Source organism: Morone saxatilis, unplaced genomic scaffold (genome assembly GCF_004916995.1).
Source record: "Morone saxatilis isolate NCDOM2014 unplaced genomic scaffold, NCSU_SB_2.0 Contig12, whole genome shotgun sequence".
NCBI lineage: Eukaryota > Metazoa > Chordata > Actinopteri > Moronidae > Morone > Morone saxatilis.
The window spans coordinates 27,489,589-27,499,547 of record NW_023339674.1 but is presented as its reverse complement, the minus strand read 5'-3'; the positions used below and the strand labels follow the sequence as shown (position 1 = coordinate 27,499,547).

The following is a 9,959-nucleotide window of genomic DNA, read 5'->3' as shown; positions in this document are numbered from 1 at the left end:
ACACACACACACACACAGGACCTGCACCTCCACTATTTACATTCCCCTACACTTGATATGGCCACTGACCCTGCATTGTAAAACAACATAACCGAGGGCCAAGAACTCACCACTGCAAAACTCTCCTGCTGATATAAAGTGGGAGAGGAGGAGGAGGAGGAGGCTTGATGGAAACAAACGGATGCACTGTATATGCACTATAGTGGCTAGACAGTAATGTGATGGATCCATTTACTGTACTGAGGCTTACCATTGTTGGCAGAACACCTCCACAGTTTGACTTTCAGCGTGTTGTTTTTCTTTCCCAGCTTCACTCACAGTCGGGGAATCACTTGCTAACAAAGCTGTTGCTATCAGTAGCAAAATAGCAAACAGACTTTTTTCTCTTCAGTTCTAACAAGCAGTAGTGAAGAAAAATAATGCTGCAATTAAATCTGTCGAGGTATTTCTTAAAAGGGATTTTTTCCTGATATAAAAGGGCACAGATATATCATTGAGCTATGGATGGTATATTGTGTCAGTTAGTTTTTAGCGTTTAGTATTTATGCTACAAAATGAGGTCTTACAGAAGTATTTGTTCATAGAGAAGGCTGGATTTGGCACTCCTCAGGATTGAGAATTATGTTTTGTTTTTTTTAAGGAAATACTGTCACTAACCCAGACTGAGATAAGAAGTGAGAAGGTCGTTATTAGTTGAGTTGTTTTCACTTCTGCTGTTCTCTAACTCCCTCTGCTTTGTGCTAAAATAGACGAAAGTCTGTACTGGATGTACAGAAATGAAACTGATATTGATCTTTCTCATCTGATTCAGGGTAAGTTGAGGCATATTTCCCCAAATATCAGTTTTAATTTTGATTTTACAGCACCAGTGTGGCCCTTAGTTTGTGGTCATTTGTTTCAGTGCAAATTTCTTAAGGAATATGCTGAAGCACAATATAAACTGAAAGGTACTACCTGCCTTATTACCTGTTCATGAGGTTGACTTCGTTGACTAAGACTTTTCTCAGTGACTAACGTTTTAGTCGACTATTAGGGGACAGCCCTGGTGGAAACAATTAGAAAACCTAAATTGCAGACGTATCCGAAGCCTTTAGGGCATTGATATTCACTCTCCGTGTTACAAACTGATTTGCTTTATCTGTTTGTTTTAGTACGGAGGAGAATGGCCGGAGAGCATCAGCAGAGTTATGTCCTTGAAGTAAGGGGGGACATGTGTTTGTTAGCGGCGGTTCTCAACGGCGAGATCTCCAATCATCTGGTATCACAAGACTACAGGCTGAGTAGTACTGATCATGACGTGTAAATTGATCTTTATAATTGTTATTTGTTCATATTGTGTTTGCATGGTGCATATTCCTTAATAAGTGTGTGCTTAATCAAATTTCCACAAACTAATGGAAGAGTGGAAGAATGGAGGAGTCAACTGCAGCCAGTTTTTGCCCTAAGATTAGCGGATTAATCTGGTCTAGAGTGTCTGTTTTTTACCTTCAGGTTTGACCCTCGTCCCACTTTTAATCAACATTCAGTTGGATATGTTCACATTTCACTCTTGTCACATTATAGGAGAAAGGAAAAAGCTCTTCAACTGCGTGAAAACTGATCCATGACACTGGTTCCCTCTAATGTGTAAGTTCCTGAAAAATGAAAATAATGTTTCAGATGTCAACGTATCCTGTGGAGTGACGGTAACAAAATGTACATATATATTTTCTTTGTCCATGAATGTGAGAGTGTACTGTGGACTGCAGTACTCTCTCCACCTCTGTCCGCTGTATATAGATGAAAAGAGCTAACTATGCGTCTTCTCGACAGCTGTGCTCCGATCTCGATGCTGTGATGTCACACCACATCTGACAAATGAAAGGCAAGATGAGGGAATTCATTTTTTTAGGGAGCGAGGATTTTAACACAGTTTTTATTTCACAAGCTGGTTATTTTATTATTTTGACATGTTTTTGTTTTAAAAGAACATCCAAATAACTGTAGTCGGTCAGTGCTATGATTTGTAGTTGCAGTCACTCCAGTGCTCCACACAGCAAGCACAAGCTGCAGAGTGTTTGGAAAGATTTGGCTGAAATCAGCTGTCATTAGGCTGAAAATGGGAAATAGTACTATTTCTGATGTGTCATAGTTTAATGTTCCACCATGGACTTAACCACTCCCCTTGTTTTTATATGAGTTATTTACTTGAAGCGGTGACTGATGTTTGAGTCAGACTGAAGTCCGCTCTGGACTTATTTTCTCAAGACTTTCTGTTTCACTCAGAGCCCCTCTATCATGTTGTGTTTTATATGTGCAAGTCTGTATTCTGTTAGTCGATGACCAGTCATATGCTTCAGTCAGTGTTTTGACACATACATGCACTGCAGTTGGATTCTGCTCAGAGCACGTGTTCTCCTAAACGTTACTTTAAAGAGTAACATATTGAGTTTCTAATTTTTGGTAAAATTTGGTAATCATGGGGAGGAAGAAGTCTTACACTTGGCTTAGTTAAAGCAAAGCTTGTTAATTTTTAGTGTTCATAATTGAGAGCAGTTATAACCACTAGCAGTACTTGGGTCTTAGGGACGTCATACCTTGTAATGCAGTGCTGGATGTCTTCTGATGTAGCTTAGAAATCACTCCCACAGGAAGAATTTTGAAAAATACAAACTCCCCCTTGACAGCCTCTTTGTTCACCACCACGCTAAACAGCAGTGTGCTTAGTGCTGCCACTGGAAGCCGAATATAGATCAGTGACACTACTGCTATAGTGAGTAGTCTTTCTTTAATATAACTTCCAGCCACTGCTGCTGATTAAAGTTCCGGTTTGTTAGCATGGATCAAATCCGGCTTTATAGCTCTGTGATCTATGCGTCTTCAGAACCCACCGAGAGCATTTCCGAGGCTTGCCGCAGGTGCGTCGCAACTTCTATTAAAAATTAACCAGCTGCATATTCTCTATGGAGCATATGCATATAGCATATGGCATTGTCTAAAACAACGAAATCAGATCCAGTTGTCACAGCCACACTAGTTGTTGCTAAATCGATTGCCCACGAGCAGGGGCGAGTTTGTATATATTCAAATTAAAATTTTCAACATTCTTCCCATAACACATTTTATGAATGCATATTTTACAGTGATGTCTAGGTTCCATTAGACATCCATCCAGGACTGTAATATAAAACATGATGGTCATGGATTAGGGCTAGGTCTCGGTAAGATGCTAACAAGCTGTATCTTGGGTTGAACTCCAGAACAAACAAATTACTTTTTAAACCGATAACTGCACAAGCACATTATGATGAAAAATAATTTGTAACTACTAAGACGGTATGTAAACCCTGTCTTTGTGTTGGATCACAGCAGCCTCTGTATAAGGCTTTGCCCTGAGTTGTACGACAAGATAATCTTGTGTTATTTAGTGTTATATTTGGTTCTGCAGTCGCCACATTGAAGAAGATGATGGTAATAAGGAGGTCAATAGCATGACGAACAACGATTCCCCCGTCCCTCCAGATACTATACCTGTGTGGAACTGCCTTTCTGGGGGTAAAAATGCTAAGAATCCGTGTAATGTGAATTCATCCAAATAGAACAGAAATCCTGGAGTTAAAGTTGATGTGCAGCAACTAATTCTGCCAGATAGAAATGTGAACTGCCTCTCCCTGCCATTTTGTGTCTTGTTTACATATCATGAAGATTTACTTTGCTGTAGCTGTTACAACTGTGTAGCTGTAGGGGAGCAGTGTTCCGGGTGTGAGCTTCTCTAAGCTGTACACGGCTGACAACCTCCAGCTTCCATCTACTTCTGAGCCATTTAAAGCATATTTGCATTTTGAACCTCTGCCATGCTCCTGTTACACTGTAGTGAAAATGTTAACTCATGAGGAACTTCATTACGTCGGTTTTCATTCTTCATTGAAGCCAAAGGGGTGTTGTCAGCTGTCAGCTAACAAGCTAGCTTGTTGTAATCTGCCACCCAATAGTTTTGATAAGGAATCCTGACATGTAAATCTTAAAAAGAAAAGTCACAAAAACAGGTCACAGATATACAGATATGTGGACTTGAGTCACATGAATGACATCGAATGATTTTACATTAGGCTTGACAAAATCAAACCAATGACTCGTGACTTTACTTGGACTTGAGCCTTTTGACTTGAAAAAACGTGATACCTTCCCCCAAGCTCAAAGATTAAAAAGTATTTAAAATTCCCCCACGAATCTATTATTTTCCATAACTTCATAAAACAAGTAACGTTAATATTCATTCTTAGCAAGTCGACACTTAATTTCCCATATCCACTTTGTTTGAACCAAGTAGCTGAAGAGAACCATGAAGAATTAACGTTACGTTACTGAGCGCCATTTGGAAAACTTATACTAAGGGTAATTTTGTTCAGTTCATTATGTTGTTAAAATGGTATTACATTTTGTGGAGACTCGTTATGACATTATGCTTAGGACTTGAAACTAAAAGTTTTGGACCTGGGACTTGAGTGCAAAGAATTGAGACTTACTTGTGACTTTAAAAACAATTTGGCCCCTCCTTTGCAAATATATAATATTTATATAAGTTGTATCTTAAACAGACGCTAATGTCAACATTATATAACATAACATGCTGCTAACTAGCAGCTCACAAGCTAGCAGCTATTAACCATTAGTTTATTATGAATGGCATTGGTAAAAGAGTCATTTCCAGTGAACTAAAGAGCTACCAACTTGTTCACAACAATGTGACAGGCATCTTGGGCACCAAAACATGTCCCCTTAAATCTGGTCTCAGTGGGTCTGTTTTAATCACAGCTGGATGGCTCAGCTGCATTTTGAAAGCAACCCCTTTGTGAAACATGGGAACAGAAATCTATCATGTAGAATAGATCTGAGTGTCACAGGATGCAATGGTACCTTCTGCTTTGGGAGGTTTGGGCTACTTATGATATCTTCACACAGTATAAATGACATCTAGGAAGCAGAGGGCTTTGTAGAAAATGTGTCCTATGGACAGCATTTGACATACCTCATCTGACAGCGCCAGACAGTCATTGTTGGAAACTCTTTGGAAAAGGGCAGGCACTTGATGAACCATCTGTCTATCATCTTCTAACACGGGCGAACTTACAATCAGATCAACATGTAACTCATGATTACCTACCAGTAGTTCCTCATCGGACGATGATTGGTCCAGTACCACTGTGGTTGGACACAAGCTCATAGCTTGAAGCCTGGCAAGATGGATTCTCATGTGATTTCATAATCTTGAAAGTCCATCAAGGTTACATAGTCCCTCCAGGAAATTGCGAACGCGACAATTAACACAAATTCAACCAACCCCCCCGAATTCTGTGCGACCTTAAAATTTTGTCCAATCCTCAGATTTGACCAATCATAGTTTCCCATAAGTTTCATTAATCATAGCAGTACTCTCCACAAAATGTTGACCTCGCAGAAGCAGAACTTAGTACTTGAATATATGAAAACCTTAACAAGAAACAATGAACTGAAGGTGGGCTTTATTAGAGCTTTCAACCACGTCTCACCGTCGAAAGCTCAGGAAAAGGTTTTTGGTCAAACTACTGTTTCCAAGGTCACAAATTAACATTCTTGAATAGAAAAGCTGTTTTTTGCCAACACGCTCACTGAGAAGTGAGCCCTAGTGGCAGTACAATACCGGAGTTTTGGTACTGATACAACAATATATTTTCTGAAATCCTTTTCAGAAGAAGAATATGCCGGAAATATTAAATGTATGTACAAACATAAAATTAGTCAAATGAAACCAGGAACTATTGGATCAAAGAATCAGATGCAGCATAATGAATGACAGATATGTGATGGTACTCTTCGACACTCACTGTTGCAGCCACATTTGTGCCAAAATGTGCTGACACTTGATCCCCAGCCCACTGCGAACTGTGACCCTCCATCTGTTCCTCATGTGTTTCTGCCCGTCTGCAGTGTACTCCTTAGAGCCGTAAGCTCATCATTCATACTGTATTTGTCATCTGATATTTCCATTGTGCAATAGATAATGTTTATTTTTATTGTTGTTTTGTGTATCCTGTGAAACCAGTGTGATGTTTTTGATATGTAGTATATGTTTTTAATATGATTATTTAAGCACCTGCAACTACCCCCTCCTCTGTGCTCACTTGGCAGAGGAAGTTCATGCTTTGATTTCATTCCATTACCTGCAGAATCTACAAACCTTTCATTCCAAAATTCTTTTTATCTATTTCAGGGAAAGAAAGTGGTCAAGACGATGCTCATTACTTAACAAGAAATGTTAGCATCCTATAAATAAATCTTTATTCAATGACAGCTGAAAACTATCAAGATTTACAATTTAAAACTTTAATTTTAATGTGCATTTTATTTCTCTCAAAATTGTGGAAATTTCATTTTGGTATGAAGCCTTTGTCTTTACTGATGCTTGATAGTGAGCAAAAGTTATTTTGGGGGACTTGTTTCATTCTTTGTTCACTTAACTTTTTTCTTCTCTGAAGCTTTTGTTTTCTGCCTTCAACTGCCCTTCCTCCCATGTAGGCAAAATAATCTGATTCGTCTGTATTAAGATGAATACAATGTGCATACAGTCTGTATAGTATCATGTCTGTTATATTTGTCCTATAAAAAGTGAAGACAAAGAAGAAAAAGTAAACTTAATAAAGAACCATTCGGAGGATTGCTCACAGTTACACTAAAAGCTGAGGAGAGAACAGATGCTGGTTTATTTTGAACAGTGATCCTCTATATGGTCTGTACTGTTTACTAGAATAAATATTTCAGTTACATGAAAATGGGCTGCTGCTTCATTTGTTACACCACCAGAGATTGACTCGAAAAAACACATGAAAGGGTTTGAGTACTGCAGTCATTTGTGTGTCTAAAAACAGATTTGAAAAAAGAGTGGTGAAAATCAGTGTTAATTTTATTGACTAATAATTTGGACAATAACAAAATAAAAAAACAGTTTATGATGACTAAATCTGTTGACATTTTTATCACAACTAAAAACGAACGTAAGACAGAGGGACCAGCTGGGAAGAGATCCAACTCTCATATAGCGTGTTTGTGCCAAATTTGCTGTGATTCTTGAACCGGTTCCGTTCAAGATTCATGGAACCATCTAGTGCAGTGGTTCCCAACATGGGGATCGGGACCCTCAATAGGGGTAACAAAGGCTTCATGCAAGGCTTCCTTGATTTTAAGGGGTCTAAGAAAACTTAGAAATATTTACACAGTATGCCTATATCTTAGCATTTAGTTCACTTCAGTGAAGAAAAGTAAATTGCCTAATACAACTTTGGCCAAGCGTCAGGGACAAGAAAACAGCCTAGTAAGTACGTATGATTGTTACACAGCAAAACAAAACAGGTTTGTGAGAGCAAGGTGTCTGTCTGTCAAGACTGCTTCCTGTTTATAGTGTTAAGTAGAGAATGTATGCCACAGTTATTATCGGTTTGCTTTGGTGAAGTCTTTACATTCTGTATCTGTCATTTCAAGAAACTTTAGCTCTTTTTGTTCTGGGCCAGTTTCCTCTTCCTGTTTAGTTATTACGAAGTAATCAGGCAGGTTTTCCACCTTCCCAAGTAGCACACATTGTAAGATACCACCACTTTCTCAGAGATGGTTGTTTGTTTGTGGGAACCAGGGCTGGAATAGTCTGATCCTGATCTCTTGATTGGTCTTCCTGCCCAGCATGAAACGATAGTCCAGCATGATCAATCATCCTGATATATAAAGTCAAGCCCAAAATTATTCATACCTCTGGCAAATTTTGACTTAGTTACTTTTATTCAACCATAGTTTTTTTTTTTTTTTTTAATAAACCGGAAATGACAGGCTTTTTCCCCAAAAGATTAAGTACGGATGTCACAAGAGGTCATCGTGGAAAAAAATTATTTCTCAGCTTTTATTTACAATTTTTGACACAAAAAAGTCGGCATGTCAAATTGAATTCCATACCCTATTGCCAACCTGTGCATACGCCCAGTCCTATGGGAAATACAAAGTTCTATACCATCCAAAATAAGTCCAAGCTGTTCTTTAGCAACACTCAAGTTACGCCTGATTCATTGGAACAGCTGTTTTTAATCAACTCAACAGGTGAAAAACAGCAGCCTCTCCTGCAGTTGGTTTGTGGGGACAGTCATGGCATACACGACATAGGAAGCATCAACTGAGAACCTGCGTTGCGCCATTGTGCCTGCTCACAAGTCAGGAAAAGGACTTATAAGGCCATTATCTTTTTCAAGTTCCAGTGGCTACAGTGCAAAGTACTTATTTAAAAATACAGACGTCTTCGCACTGGAGAGAGGAGAGGGAAATCTCAGAGGACGTCGTTGGAAGCCAAAAAGATGACCACCTGTTGCTGGCCAAGGAGGATAGTGAGGAGAGGTGAAAAAGAATTCCAAGGATCACCACCTAAGTGGCCATTCTTAGTGAATCTGGTCCTCTGCTGGTGGCAACGTCTCAGGCAGACAGTCCAACGGACCACTGCCCGACACTGCTGGGTTCTCACGGACCGCGAGAGCAAGGGAGGACGCCCACTTCTCTTAGATATAGGCAACACAAAGCCCGCTTGGCCCCTTTGCAAATGCTCAAATCCCCTGGACAAAGAAGAAGACTTCTGTCTTCTGTTTTGAATGGTCGAGATAACAAAAATTTAATTGTTTAGGCCACCCATGTTGGACGGATATCCTTCATTTGACGTAAAAAAGGAAGAAGCCTTCAACCCCTAAGGAACACCATGTCCCACGTCAAACATGGTTGTGGGAACTCAAATGCTTTTAATACCATCAAGATTCTTGAACAACATCAGCAGTCTGCAACTTGGCCTGGGCACAGTGGACATTTCCAGCACGACAATGACCCAGAACACACAGCTAAAGTGGTGAAGAAATGGTTAAGCGGGACAAAACATTAACATTTGCAGTGGCCCCAGACAGAAGTCCTGACTTAAATTCAATTGGAGAATCTTGTGGAGGGGAAGCTAATCTCAGAGTGGATGGCAAGGAAGACCTCCCAAACCTGAAACGAGTTGGAGCTATATTGCTAAAAGAATGAAATCAAAATATCCAGTGGTGACATGCAACCTATATGCTTGGTCAGCGGACTATAGGGCGTTTGATTTCTTGTAATTAGCCAATAAAAAAAGAGACAAATTTCCTATTGAATTTAAGTTGAGAAGGGTATGAATAATTTGGTACATGCCCACTTGCTCTTGTGTGCGAAACAATGTAAAAATAAAAGATGTATGAGGAGTTTTTTTGTCCACAATTGAATGCCTCCTTGTACATCATAACAATTTTCCATGGGTATGAATTAATTTCGGCTGATGTACAATTATAGTGATGATAGTAATAATATATATTACTTTAATAGTTTATTGTCAAGAATCCAAATGCCAACTGATACGTGAATGATTCAATCACAGTTGACCTTTTACCCCTGTGAACGAGGCACAGTACAGACGGGAAAAGAAATCTTTGAACACAGTCCTATCAGAATCAGAACAAAAATATCATTGTATTGCAGTCACCGGGGGGGAATTTCAATATGGTTGCCCATTGTTCCCCCCTGTTCAAAATAAATCAGGATATCCCGTTGCGAAGTACAATGGGCTTGTACCTTAGGTGACGCTCCACTCAATTGAGGATATTCACAATTAGTTCCCGATGAATATATCCACGACTCCACCACGAGATAAATCACACTAAAGACACTTGTGCTTTCTACCAGATATACTGGAGCTTGTTATAAATACAGTTGCCCGTCCTATCGGATTTATAACTACTAGGTCAAATCAATTCAAGAAAAGCCCTAACATCATAATAGAAATTATAGAAAAAAAACAGTTTAAAAATATATCGTATAGGGATTGGACCCCACTAGGGAGTGCGCGAGAGAGTGACTTTTACACAAAGGGGTTGCAAGGCCTTGTCTTGATTTAAGGGAAGTAGGAAAAC

At 39.3% G+C, this 9,959-nt stretch overlaps 1 long non-coding RNA gene across 1 annotated transcript; it reads left to right on the top strand.

Moving 5' to 3' along the window:
* The first annotated feature begins 6 nt into the window (after positions 1 to 6).
* LOC118321563 lies at positions 7 to 6,788 on the top strand. Its single transcript, XR_004796408.1, has 2 exons — positions 7 to 1,626; positions 1,813 to 6,788. It is a non-coding gene; the product is annotated as an uncharacterized LOC118321563 (long non-coding RNA).
* The last annotated feature ends 3,171 nt before the right edge of the window (positions 6,789 to 9,959 follow it).